Raw genomic sequence first — 14,732 nt, 5'->3', positions numbered from 1 at the left:
ACACCTCACGAGCCCCCTCTATTTCCCCCCATCTTCCCATGTCTTTCTCTCCCCTCCGTCTCACTCGCTGTTCCTCACTCACTCCTCTCCCGCCTTGCATGTAATTATCTCCCCCGCGTCTCACTCTTACTCCCTCATTTTTTCCCTTCTCAATCACTCCCTCACCCCCTCTCTCCTCACTCCCCCCAAATTCTGTAAATTACCCAACTGTCACTCAATCTCCCACCACAAAATACATATCAAACCCACCCATTCCATACTAAAAAGACATACAACAATAAGGTTATCGCTCAATACATAAGACATACAAATTATTAGGCTCCAGGTGCATAGGGAGAGATAAGAGCACAAACACAGATAGTGAACAAGGTCACCTAGATCCCTATTAGCACGCACTCATGGTGCACTAGTACAAAGTATAATCCTTGTACTTGTACTAGTGCACCATGAGTGCGTGCTAATAGGGATCTAGGTGACCTTGTTCACTCTGTGTTTGTGCCATACTAAAAAGACGCCCACTCCCCCCATTCCATATTAAAAAGACCCCCACTCTCCCCATTCCATATTAAAAAGACCCCCACTCCCCTCCAATATATATATAACAGATGCCCACTCCCCCCATTCCATATTAAAAAGACTCCCACTCCCCCACAATACATATAACAAGACCCCCACACTGTAAAGCAGTGCTCACCACAGACAAGGCGAGACCCTGAGGCCGAGGTGAGGGTAGCCGCGAGGGCGTGTCAGGAAAGTAGGATTGTCGAGTAAGCCGGGTCAGGATTGTAGAGGTAAGGATGGCCGTAATACTTACCGAGGTCAGAGTTGGAGAGTAGCGGAACGTTGCAGGTACCCTAAGCCGTGGTCTGGATTGGAGAGTACAGAGTAGTCATGATACGTTGCCGAGGTTGGAGTTGGAGAGGTGCAGATCATCGAGAGTAGGCAGGGTAAGGAGTGGAGAAGAGCGGAGTCCAATAGAAAGCCGGGGTCAAGAACGGAGAGCTAGGAACAACAAGAGCAAGACAAGAATTCAGAGACAAGCAGCAGTGAACACTACGAAACATAGGTCTATGCTCAGCCAATGTGCCAGTGGCACACCTGAGCATATAAAGGAGGACGACCAATGAGATATGAGGAAGTGTGGAGGTGTTTCAACAATGGTGAGCATCATTGGCTGCTCCGCTGAGTGGGACAGGTGTGGGGAGACACCTTGGCGGAATAATGATGGTTCATCTCCTGTGTGTGCTGGACGCGCACGTTGCGCATGTCCGTTGCACCCTGAGGATGGGGCGGCGTGGACAGAGTCCAGAGGCGGACCGGAGATGACGGCATAAAGTTTGCGTGGGGTGCCCGTGCGCCCCGCATGGTGGGCAATCCCCGGAGCAGAGTGAGCAGGACTGGCAGTAGTAGCGAGGGAAGATGGACCCCGGCAGCGGAGGAAGGTAAGCGGGGAGCGTGCCAAGGGCTGCTTGACTCCCAGATCCTTACACACACCCCCAATATATATAAAAATATTCCCACCCCCAATAATACATATACAAAAGACCCCCCAATACATATAAAAAGAATCCCGCTGCCCTCCAATACATATAAAAAAGTAAACTTACTTTGGGGATAGTCAAGCTGGGCCTAGTTGCTGCGGGGGTCCGGAGGCCAGCATTGTAAATTGGGGCCAACCTTTGGTCAGGCCAGGCTGTTGGTTGCAGCCAGGGCCCGACTTTACATCAGCTGCAGGCTTCCAAAGTCAGCGCACACCGGAGCTGAGGCCCAGCTTGCTTCAAGCACGCTGACAGAGGGGCCTGTCATGCACCGCCAGAGGTTGAAAACTCGGCGTTGGACACATAGTGAGAAAAAGGCTGGCATCTGATGGAGAGGCCACTGGCAGAGGTCAGGGCCAGTTTGCAGCGCTGGCCGCTGGGCCCCCTGCAGTCAACGGGTCTTTTCACTTGTCCCTTCTGTCGGCGGACCTGATGCTACAACTCGGTTCCTGTGAGATCCCATCTCCTCCCCCCAACCCATCCCCATTCTTAGTTTTGCTAAAAATGTGCATTAATGAGCAATGTTTTATAATTAGAGATGTGCTACCTGGCCAAAATTCATTTTGTGAAATTTTTCAAAGTTAGACAATTTTAAAAAGTCACAGCCTTAAAATGTGAGCAAAGTTGTCAAATTTTGTGGCTGAAGAGCTCAAGAATGTGTATTTTTAAAAGCCACACAGAAATAGAAAGCGAGTGAGTTTTGTATATAATAATAGTATGTTCTTGTATAGCGCTGCTTGTTTTTTTACGTAGCGCTTTACAGACATTTTGCAGGCACAGGTCCCTGCCCCGTGGAGCTTACAATCTATGTTTTTGGTGCCTGAGGCACAGGAAGATAAAGTGACTTGCCCAAAGTCAAGTTGGCTTATTTCCTGTGAATTTCAAGTGCGTTCACATGTATTTCTCTGTAGCATCTCTCATCAATGTAAAAATATTTCTGAAGCACTAAATGTTAAGTAAATTATCATTTGAAAGGAATATAATGGCTGTATTATAGAGAATCCGGACAAAGCTGGGTACAGTTCAAAAACCCATATTTGAATCCTGTCTCCAATCACCCCTTGATGTGTCTCTTATGTAAATTCACCTTGTAACACTTAGCCAGGACAACAGCCTTTTTAGGAATACCATTTGTTTTAAGGTGCCTCACGTGTGCTAATTAAGCTGGCTGGGCTGAACTTAATTCAGTAAGGTGACTTGTTAGAGCTATATAACTAAAAGCGTAACAGCCTGATTTTACAGCAGCCCATGTTTCAAGAAGCCCGTTTTAAGTAGCTTGCAAAGTGCAGTTTAAAAGGTAGTTCAAAAGGAGTGGACAACACCTACTGGCCCTGGTTCCTGCATTTTATCTATGCCGGAAAGGAGGATTTTATCTATCCCAGACTGCACATCTTAGCACTGAACTATTGCTGTGATGCCGCCTTTACTATTTATATTTGCTATGACCGCTTCTTCTCAATTTGGCGCACTTCTTTCTACCAGCCTCATTATGTCTCTATCTCTATTCATATACAGTTAGGTCCGGAAATAATTGGACACTGACACAATTTTCATAATTTTGGCTCTGAACGCCACCACAATGGATTTGAAATGAAACAAATGAAATGCATTAGAAGTGCAGGCTTTCAGCTTTAATTCAAGGGGTTGAACAAAAAAATCGTATGAAACGTTTAGGAATTGCAACCATTTTCATACACAGTCCTCTTATTTAAAGAGTAATTGGACAAATTAACACAATCATAAATAAAATGTTCATTTTTAATACTTTGTCAAGAATCCTTTGCATGCAATGACTGCTTGAAGTCTGGAACGCATGGACATCACCAAACGCTGGGTTTCCTCCTTTATGATGCATTGCCAGGCCTTTACTGCAGCTGTCTTCAGTTGTTGTTTGTTCATGGGTCTTTCTGCCTTAAGTTTTGTCTTCAGCAAGTGAAATGCATGCTCGATAGGGTTGAGATCAGGTGATTGACTCGGCCATTGCAGAATATTCCACTTCTTTGCCTTAAAAACTCCTGGGTTGCTTTCACAGTATGAACTTTAGGGCTTGATTGGGGTGGTTTAATTTTCCTTACATAGTACACTATTGCATGGTCACTTAAAATGTCAGGAAGAATGCCAGAGGATTGGATTCTGCTGGGATTTGAGGAGATAATCCAGTCTAGCAAGGAATGGTTGTGAGATTTCAGGTTTGTCCATGTGGGTTGGGAAAAGAGTTGCGTTACGTTAAGTGACTTAAGTTGTATCTGAATTTTGTGGTTTTTAGGGTCGAGCCATTTGAAGTTGAAATCCCCAAGAGATACTGTAGCAGCTCACTCTTCTCATTCAGAGAGGAAATGGAGCCAAGAAACTGGATATGTCAGGGACCGGAGAGGGCTTTAGGGGGGTGGTAGATGCCAGCAACCAAGATAGGCTTAGAAAAGGGTAGGCAGATTTTGCCAACTAGGATTTCAAAAGAGGGTGGGCTTGGGGGGCAATTTAATAGTGTAAATTTTAAGGTGACTGCAATTATAAAATAACACCCCTCCTCCTCTCTTTGACCTAGCTCTCCTAGAAATGGAGTATCCCTGGATGGCTATATTTGCATTGGGGGTTGTAGGGGTTAGCCATGTTTCTGTGAGAATGATGGCTTTGGGGTTATGCATAAGGCACCATGCCGTTAGTTCATCCAGTTTGGGCAGCAGGCTCCGGATATTTATATAGGCGACAGATAGACCTTTTTGGAACTTGAATGGGGTATTCTGAGGGGTATGGGACAGAGTTGAAAAGGGAGGGCCTGGGTTAAGTTCAATATCACCTGCTAAAGAGATTAATAGTATGAGTAGAAATATGAGTAGTTGTTTGCAAGTTGTTAATGTGTGTGTTTGCCATTAGAGTGAGTGCTGGTTTTCAGAGTTTTCTACCAATATTCAGTAGATAGTGCTAGGCTTTTGAGTAATCCAGGGTGTATGGTGATGTTGGGTGAGGACCAGGATGGAGGAGTTTGTAGTGGATAGAGAGTAACATGTGTCAGTTATAACAAATATCTCCTAATCCTGGTCCCTGTCTTATTTCTTCATGCTCTCGTCCTCGCCACACACATGCAACTTCTACTCCTTCTGGTGCCAACACCTCTAACATCATACCCATGCCCTGTCACCTTCCTTCCTCTCTCCCTTTCTCCTATGCCCTTTGGAATGCATGCTCCCTCTCTAACAAGTTACTCTCTGTGCATGGCTTCTTTTTCTCACTCTCTGCTCCTAGTTGCTATAATTGAGACCTGTCTCACTCAGTCTGACTCTACTCTGGAAACTGCCCTTCTTTATGGTGGCCTTTCTCCCACACTCAATGCACTGATGGCAGGGGTGGGAGAGTGGGGCTCCTCCTCTCCTCTCTCTGTCATTACCGTACCATTCCTATTCCTCCCTCTCTTGCTTTTCCCTCCTTTGAGGCTCACACTCCCCAGATCTTCTCTCATCTCCCTGTCTCTGTGTGGTCATATATTACCCACCTACCTCAACTCATCCCCCTTCTGCCTTTCTCTCTCGCTTTGAATCCTGGATTTCTTTCTCTCCTCAGACTCCCCTGTTCTTCTCCTTGGGGACTTCAACTGCCACATTTATGACCACTCTCTCTCTTGGCATCCCACTTTCTCTCTCTACCCTCTTCATCTGGCCGTCAACTGTGGACTGCAGCCAGCACCCACAAGGATGGCCACTACCTAGACCTGGTTTTCACTAAACGTTTCTCTCTCTGATTTCTCAATTTCCCCCTTTCTATCTCTGACTATCACTTCATCTAATTTTCTCTCTCTCTCGCCTCGTTTCTGCAAAGACCTGCACACTATTAAGCTATCAGCTTTTGATTCCACTTTGTGCTCCTCCCTCTCCTCTCTCAGCCCTGCTCAAACCCTGACAGCCTGGTCAGGAACAACAACTCTGCCCTGTCCTCCTCTCTTGATCTACATGTCCCACTTTCTCTCTGCCGTTCTTGCCCTTCTAAACCCAGACCCTGGCTAAATTCCCACACGCGCATGCTGCGTTCCTGCACTCGTTCCTCTAAACACCTCTGGAGGAAATCTCACACTCTCGCAGACTTCCTTCACTACAAATTGATGCTATCCTGTTTCTATTCTGCCCTCTCTCAGGATAAACAAACCTTTTTTTCTTCACTATCAATATGCACAAGTCTAACCCATGCTTACTCTACTCTATCTTTGACTCCCTACTCAGACGCCCCTCAGCTGACTCTTGCATGATGAAGCCACTGTACAAGTGAATGGGTGAAGGGTGGGAATAGTTGCCTGGGAACGGTGATTAGGCCTTGTGGGTGGGTGTCGGGGCAGTGTGGTTAACCCCTTAATTACTTTCTCGGTTATTAACCAATAAGGTAATTAAGGGGTATGGGGACATTAGAATGTATTTGCTATGTATTTTTGTGGCAACGGAGAACACCTGCTGTATCCTGACGTGGACATCCATCATATTGCTGTGGTAAGTAGAACTGTATTTATTTACTTTATTTATGCAGGTTTATGTGTATAATAATGGCCAAATAATCTATTATCCATATCTGGATAATAGTTATTTTGCACATTACTTTACTGCAGGTGTTTGGTGGTGGTGGAGGATCATTTATTTAAATGTTGGACGTGTTTTTTTTTTTTACATACAGGGTTGGTACCTTAGGTCTGCTGGGACTTATGGAGACCACCTGAGGACCCCCAGAACGCCCACGGGTACCACCTGCGGACCCACGGGGGGCACTTGCTGGGAAGAACAGGGGGCCCCACAGCACAACCCCCAAGGACCCCCGAGGGCACAAGACCCCTGTGGGAACCACCCGAGGGCCCCCATACACCTGTGGGGTTGACCCGGGGACCCCAGACTCTTGCAGGCCCACCCATGGACCCAATTGTGGCCCACGGCGCATAGCCCCATACCCTGTGGTCCACGGTCACGTGATCAAGATATTTTAAAAGCAGAGGGATGTCGGCACCCCATAACGGGGCCTGTATCTCGGGAAGCAGGGGGTCCCTGGACCTGAAACCAACGCAGTTTTGCTCTGGAGACCCCCTACACATCTACACTATGAATACAATTTTATTTTTAAATATTTTTTTCTGGCGAGATTTGTGCAGAGAGTGGCAAATCTCTTTGCTGCAGACAGATCACGCCAGGGAAATGCTTTTCGCAGGCAGACTATCTCACCGCCGGCAACTCGCCATGTTTGCTCAGGCAGCTCTCGCAGGTATTCGGGCCTTCCTGCATACGGTGAGAGCAACTCAACAAAAACATGGTGAGTTCAAACCCCTGTCGAAAGTGAGTGCTTTTTCGCTGCTTACTGCATGACCCCAAAAGTGTCTGATTTGGAGATACTTAAACAGATGAAGATCTGGAGCATCATATTTGGTCCAGAGATCTTGGTAACTTAAATGCTTCCCTTTACATAGAAGGTCTGCGATTGTTCTAATCTTTTTATTCTTGAATTGGTGATAAAATTGTTTTGAGTCGCAACCTGGTGGGAAATTAGGATTATTAAAAATAGGGGTGAGTTGGGATATGGATAATGAGAGTTTGTGCTTCTCTTTTGTTTTGTTCCAAATATTCCAAGTACATTTCATTGACCCAGTTCTGATATGTTTATACCCGATTCTTTTTTTCTCAGGAGACCAAAGGGACATCGGCAGAGAGAATGCCTTTGAATACTGGTATTCAATAGTTATTCAGCAGTATATTTTTGGGTAGGCATTCCAAACTACCACTTGTCTGAGCTGAGCGGCTTGGTAATATTTCTGAATATCTTGGATATCCATGCCCCCTCTTGCCCTTGAAGTCATCATAACTGACCTTGCCAACCTATGTCTCTTGCCCTGCCAAATGAATTGGAATATTTTATTTTGCTGATGTTTTATCTCAGACACAGGAATCTTGATCGGAAGGGTTTGGAAGTACAGCTTAAACCCATTATAGCGTGGTCCTCGGGGGCCACCCGCGACCACCGCGTTATAAACGGGGTCGCGGAAAAAAATGTGCTGGTACTGTGTCCGCCGGAGGGGGAAAGCTGAGAACTCTCCCAGTGTTCCCAGACCCGGTGGGGCAGTGGCAACAGCACACAGCACTTACCCGGCATCTGGCAGCTCTTCTCCCTGTCTCTGCTTCCTGCTTCTGCTTCCGTCTTCCGAGAGCAAGCTCCCTTAAAGAGACAGTGTGTCTGTGTGTGTGTGTGTGTGTGTGTGTGTGTGTGTGTGTGTGTGTGTGTGTGTGTGTGTGTGTGTGTGTGCGTGCGTGCGTGTGTGTGTGTGTATTTGACTGTGTGAGACTGTGTGTGAGTGTGTCAGTGTGTCAGTGTGTCAGTGTGTGTGTGTGCAGTGTGCTGTGTGTGTTTGGTGTGCTGTGAGTGTATGCAGTGTGCTGTGAGTGTGTGCTGTGAGTGTGTGCTGTGAGTGTGTGCAGTGTGCTGTGAGTGTGTGCAGTGTGCTGTGAGTGTATGCAGTGTGCTGTGACTGTATGCAGTGTGCAGTGAGTGTGCAGTGAGTGTGCAAAAAAAAAAAACTTTAAAAAAAATTATAAATATTTTTTTTTTAATTCGGGGTCCACGCTCAAACCGCGTTATAGCGGATCGCGCTATAACGGGGTTGAGCTGTAATATAATAATCATTCATTTTGACTGAAACTATTCTCTCGATCCATACACTGGCGACACACTTTATTCGAGCTCGGCTAGTCCCACGAATTCGGGTATACCCGGATGTATTGAGGTTTGTGACTGTTTTCTGCCCGAGTGCATTGAGGTATTTTCCAAGCAGGGATTGAAGCATTTTATTCCCGCTGGCTGCAATACTGCACAGTATATATATATATACTGCATTACAATTCATGAATTTATGCCATCTGGTAGACACGCGAAGCATTGCAGCCTATTAAATCCTAATCATTATCATTTAACAGATCAGCCGCCCGTCAGCCAGGCATGAACCCAGGCTGGGAAGGCAAACGCAACGGGGCTTGTCAGAGGTGAGGAGCGGCGCATTCCAGGTATCTGCCAGGTACATACTGGGTATTTGCTCGAATAAAGTGTGTCGGTGCAGTATCTGGAATTTATCCCATTTCAATAGATCCTTTTTAATCCTATCAAACAAGGGCAGGTAATTACATTGTTAAAGCGAGTTGTAATTTCTTGCAATATTTACTCCCAAGTACCTGATGTGGGTGGGACACCATTTATAATTAAAATTCAGTTATAGCAGTTTAATATCCGGGGAAGGGAGATTTAAATGTAAGGCCTCTGATTTATCATTGTTAATTTTGTAGCCAGAAATGTTGCCGAATTCTGTTAAAAGTTGTTGGAGATTGGGTAGAGATGTTAGTGGGTTGACTAATGTTAATATAATATCATCCGCAAAGAGCGATATTTTATGATTTGTGCTGCCAATTGTAATACCCTGTATATTTGGGTTGTCTCTAATATTTGAGGTAAGTGGTTCAATTGATAGGACAAAGAGGAGGGGAGATAATGGGCAACCCTGTCTCGTGCCATTTTTTTATTTTAATCAAGATCAATTTATTCCCAGTAAGTCTCCTGCAATCCTTATTCATTCCTTTCCCCTGTAGTTCCCATTCAAAGCTGCAGTCCCACTGGTTTGCACAATAAATACATGTATTTATTTATTTTTAGCAAATTTCTCAAGGGATCTAGGGTCCTGATACAGAGCTCTTACTCAAGGAAAGGGCCTGAGAAACCAAATTTCTGCATTGTTCTACCCAGGAAGACCCAGTCCAATCTCTCAGCTGCCTTTTCAGCATCAAGGCTCAACAAGATAGCTCTGGGCCCAGTGGAATGGACATGGTCTATAATATCTATTATTTTTCAAGTGTTGTTCGAGGCCTGTCTTCCCAAAATGAATCCCACCTGGTCAATATGAATTAATCTTGGCACGATGGGGTTCTGTCTATTAGCTAAAATGTGACTGTAGATCTTAAGGTCAGTATTAAATAGGGAAATTGGGCGATAGCTACCACACTGAAGAGTGTCCCGACCCTGTTCATGGATGATGGCCAAATTTGCAGTGGACATAGTGGATGGTATTGGCTCCCCCCTCCCCCTCCCCCCAAATGAATTAAACATTTCTAACATGTACGGTGAGAGGATAGCGAGAATTGTTTTTATAATATACGTTTGAAAGACCGTAAGGACCTGGGGATTTAGCAGATTTCAGAGATTTGACTATATTTGATCATTCTAAAATGGTAATTTTGCCATTTAGGGCGTCCAACACTACCTTAGTTAGCTGAGGAAGATTGCAGCACTCCAGATATTCAGAAACAGCCTCCATGTTTGATGAATGGGGGATCTCTTTAGAGGAATTACAATTATATAATTTAGTGTAAAATTTGGTGGACTCTAAGCAATTTCTAGGTCACTATGAGTAGTTAAGCCGTTTTTACATTTGATTGAGGAGATTTGTGACCTGACCCTCACTCCTCTAAGCTTGTTATCCAGAATTCTATCTGCTTTGTTCCCCTTGTCATAATACTGTTGGTTAGTCCACTTCAAGGACCTCTCAACATCCACTAGCTGGACTTGCCTCAATGCTAGTCTAGCTTCCAAAAGTGATTTGTTGAGCTTTTTTGATGGATTAGTTTTGTGTGATTGTTCCAAATTTACAATTCTATCTGATAACTCTTTATATAGTTTCAGTTTGTTTTTTCCTGTAAGAGGTGATAGAGATTAGATCATCTCTAATTGTTGCTTTGTGGGCTTCCCAAAGCATCGAGGGTGCAGTGATGGAACCCTTATTTGTTTTAAAATATTTGTTCAAGTACAGAATCAAACAATCTTCTATATCAGGATAATTTAGTAGGGAATCATTTAGTCTCCAGTGAAATTAATTACTTTTGACAAAAGGAAGGGTGAGGTCAGGTCCACAGTTGCATGGTCGGACCTTGTAATTGAGCCAATATCGGAATGGGAGGAGGCGTGGAGAATATTTTTGGTGACCAGGAAGTGGTCTGTTCTGGAGTAGGTCTGATGTGGGGGAGAGAAGAAGGTGTAGTCTCGCTAACCCTGGTGCTGTGCTCTACAAAGATCTATCAATGAGAATTCCTTTATCAGATCTCTGAATTTGTTTGTGTTTTTTTGAATATGAATCGAGTGGGCTTGACCCGGAGTGATAGATATGATGGGAGAGGGTAACCAGGCTCAATAATTAAGGTCAAGACCATATTGGTTACCCCTGCACTGTGTATAATGGTCCAAGAGAGTTAGCTCTTGGGCCTAGTAACATTGTATTGTCTATAAAACCATTTTTTGTGTTTTTCCCTTTCCGGGCATGTAGCCAAGCAGGGATTGCTAAGGTATGAGTTTCATTGGGTTTTGGGGGAGGAACCGATGACAGAATGTGCCTAGGATGTTGGGGTCCGGAGATGCCAGTTCCCCAATAAATGCACCTGGGAATCATGCCTGATTCTTGGATACATGTAGGCACATTGTCCTGGCAATACCTCCCCTTGAAAACATAAGCATGACTCGCCACTAGGGTACCCTGCTTCTGCACAGCCCAGAAAGAAGAATGAAGCACAGGGATAAACATTTATTCCTGTAGCTGAGGGAATCCCTAGGTTAAGGAGGGTACCCCAGCTAGGGCCAAGATGACCTACAACCAGTATAAGGATGTGGGGGGGGAGGGGACTCAGAGTCCAAACTGAGTCCAAGTGAAAGTGTGTGGGGAATAAGGTAGGCAGAAATAAAATGACATTTTTTCCTTTTCTGTTCCCTGTACCCAGAAACTCAGAGTGTATTCAAATGTATTTTAATATAGTTTTAATGTGTAAACATTTCGAACCGATGTCCAAACAGGCAGCCCGTGCAAACCCATAGGCGCTGGAATGTCTGCTGGACATCGGAGTTCAAAGCAGCCAGAGGATGCCCAGAGGTACGAATAGCAATATGGTCAGTGTGGAAAGGCAGAGTACTGGGTCAGGAGATCAATGGCAGTACTCCGGGATGCCACTTGTTCTGCCAGACCTAGGGGTGCCTGCCCAGCGGGTGGCATTGTAATAGCCAGGGAGAGCAGCGGCAGGCTTGCGCATGTCTCTTGGCTATTTCAAATTTCCTGCTGACCTGGCTTTTCTAGCCGGCTTGGCTCTGACTGGCTGCTTGGGAAAGTTCCCACGCGCTGATTGGTTGTTCAGTCTGCTTCTATTTTGTAGGAGTGAATTACTGTCATGCGCTCTGGCTTGCGCCGAATGATGAACACACTTCTATTTTGTGAATGAGGCCAGAAATACTATAAGAAGCTGTGAGCCAATCAGATTGTGTGTTCCCCTTGAGTCTGAGATGAAAGAGCATGGACAGGCATTTCAAAGATGCTTTGTTTATAATAGAAAAGCAGCCAGCTTTAATTTCAAGCCTGAAAAGCCTGCTCGCCAGAGACTAAGGGCCTCATGCAGTAAGCGTCGATTATGTGAAATCGGCAATCTTACCGATTAGTCATGTTATTGGCGATTTTTCCTCTCCGTATGCAGTAAGTGCCGAATACATTCAAAATCAACCCGAAAACAAATCCGCCCACTCTCACGATGATTATCCGATCACACACAGGTGTATCGGCGTGCGTGGCGGGGTGCTGATAGGTTGCCCAATCACAAATCTTGCTGAATCAGGCGAAACAAGCATGTTTTTGATTGCGCGCCATATTTAAAGGCAACGTGTACTGCTAATCATTCTCTGTGTTGTTGGGAGTGAGAGAGAGAGAGACGCACAGAGCTGGACGATTGAAGATTTGCATATTGACTGAGAGACTTGTTGTGTATTGGGTGAGCTTTGTCCTTTGTTGTTTTGTTTACATCTTTGTCTTGTTTTATATGTGGAAGTGTTTCGTGTGATTGCCTGTACATTTCTTGTCTGTTTTTTGTGAGTGCTGGAAGTATGCCCGCAAAGCGTGGGAAGAGTGATGCCGGTGGGAGTGGGAGTGCTACTCGTGCGAGTACGCGTCGGAGTGAACGTACTGTTCAGGGGAGTGATGTTGCTGAGAGTGAGAGTGGTGTTGCAGGGAGTGGGAGTGCTGGTGCTGCGAGTGGTGTTGCTGGGAGTGGGAGTGCTGTTGCTGGGAGTGGGAGTGCTGTTGCTGGGAGTGGGAGTGCTATTGCTGGGAGTGGGAGTGCTGGGAGTGCTGGTGCTAGGAGTGTGAGTTCTGTTGCTAGGAGTGGGAGTGCTGGTGCTAGGAGTGGGAGTGCTGGTGCTAGGAGTGGGAGTGCTGGTGCTGGGAGTGCTGCTGGTGGCGCAGTTGCAGATGGGGTGGATGGTGGTGGCGTGCTTGCTGGTGGGCAGCTTTTGGAGGCTCTTCCATTGGAAGAAGGAGAGTCCAGTCAGCACCAGCCAAGCTCTGACCCTAAACCTGCTCGGAAGAAACGTGTGGAGAAGCCAAGTAATCCTCGCTTCAATGACCAGGAAAATACAGCTCTTGTCACTGGCATTCTGGAGCACTATGACAGTATATATGGACATTTACTAGGTAAGTGTACCTTTACATTTATTATTCAAATACATGTGATCCTAGGTCATCTGAGTTTTGTTCATATGCAAATATGGGTTCACAATATCTTTCTATGTTAATTAGTCTGGAAACACAGCTTTTTATCATGCCTTACAAGGACAACTAAACACAGGCGGTCAATTTGCCATAACTGCATACAATATGAATGCAAGCTTGCTTACATGTATAGGTTTAGTAGTGAATGCTCATGTGCTTCACATATTACACATAAAACAGCATGTTTGCTATCTCTTGGAACAGCTAGCAGTGTAGGAAACTGGTGCTTATATTATTATTAATTTACCTCATATATTTTATATGTTTTTCAAGGGCGGACAAGTTCAGCAAGCAGAAAAGAGATGTGGGACACAATAGTCATTGGTGTCAATGCGTGTGGGAATCATGTGAGGGACAAGCGGAGTTGTCACAAGAGATTTGATGATATTAGGTCCAAATTGAAAAAGAAAATACAACACCAACGCGTGCATGCTACTGGCACTGGAGGTGGGCCCACACCACAACGTCTCATATTAAGTCCATTGGAGGAGCTGCTTCGGGCAAAATTACTTCCCGTCGTCGTGGAAGGCTTACCTGGTGACCGTGATATAGGAATTTACCCCTCACAATTTCCACCAGGTGAGAAATATTACTGTACTAGGCGTGTCGTTGCTTACAGTTATTTTGCATAGTTACACTGCTTTTTATACTGTCTTCACAATATAAGCATACCTGCATCTATATATGTATATGTCTGATTCTGTATATATATATATCTCAAAATAGACATATATGTTGTAGTCCTACTAAAAGTAGTAACTAATATAGCACGTGCCATTGCGTGCTCATTTACATGTGAATTCCCAAAATGCATTGCTGCAGTGGAAGCAATTGATGGTGGGCGAAGATGGGGAACAACAGGGTAGTACACATGTGTAACACATGTTAATCAGAAATTATTACTAGCTACAGGTACAGAACAGAAATATGTATAATATTATTGTGTATTTTATTTATTTTACTCCGACAAACATGACATTACTGCCTATTTTAAGCATGCATCAAATATATTGCATCCAACGGCCTACAAACATCACTTGCACTAACACATCTATAGTTGTTTATGAAAAGGTCCATTTTTACTTTAACTCATATACAGACAGCATAATGAGGCACACGTATCATATTTTATGTCATTGTTTTCATAACTTAAAAACTGCACACGACTATTTAGCTCATCTACCATTGTGTTAAAGCAGCTGCAATTAATATCTCATCACAGCATACACTTCAACAGAGGGGGTGGGGTTCAGCACACACACTAATTACAGCCTCATTTTAGGGTCAACTTAGTTCACACCATTTTCACCTGTTTCAAGTCATTGAAAGGTGTGGCTGATTAGGCTTTTTGGGGAAGGGAATACCGTTATTACAACCTGACTAGCACAACTGAAGTTAATCACACTCATTTGAAAGCTTCACTTTAGCTACTAAATGCCCCAACAACTCATTACTTATCAAACCGTACATCACACATTAGTTCACTCATATCTATAGTTGAACTACTACTATCAACGACACATTATCACACACTGCATGTGTTGTCTTGTTTAGTCACAGCCACATTCATGTGTGCCACATCTTATATTAATGTACCACACATATCCTCTACCAAAAACAAC

At 44.7% G+C, this 14,732-nt stretch overlaps 1 long non-coding RNA gene across 2 annotated transcripts in view; it reads right to left on the bottom strand.

The window, feature by feature from the left end:
• LOC142491073 (uncharacterized) overlaps positions 1 to 14,732 on the bottom strand; it is a 258,366-nt gene that overhangs the window by 93,629 nt on the left and 150,005 nt on the right. The window contains exon 4 of one of the 2 annotated variants that reach the window (XR_012800259.1): positions 815 to 1,002. The exons of the other annotated variant lie outside the window; for it this stretch is intronic. This is a non-coding gene — a long non-coding RNA (uncharacterized LOC142491073). The remainder of the gene's footprint in view (positions 1 to 814; positions 1,003 to 14,732) is intronic. 2 annotated transcript variants of the gene reach the window in all.

Source organism: Ascaphus truei, chromosome 3 (assembly GCF_040206685.1).
Source record: "Ascaphus truei isolate aAscTru1 chromosome 3, aAscTru1.hap1, whole genome shotgun sequence".
NCBI lineage: Eukaryota > Metazoa > Chordata > Amphibia > Anura > Ascaphidae > Ascaphus > Ascaphus truei.
The sequence above is the reverse complement of the archived record's forward strand: the minus strand, read 5'-3'. Positions and strand labels throughout refer to the sequence as shown.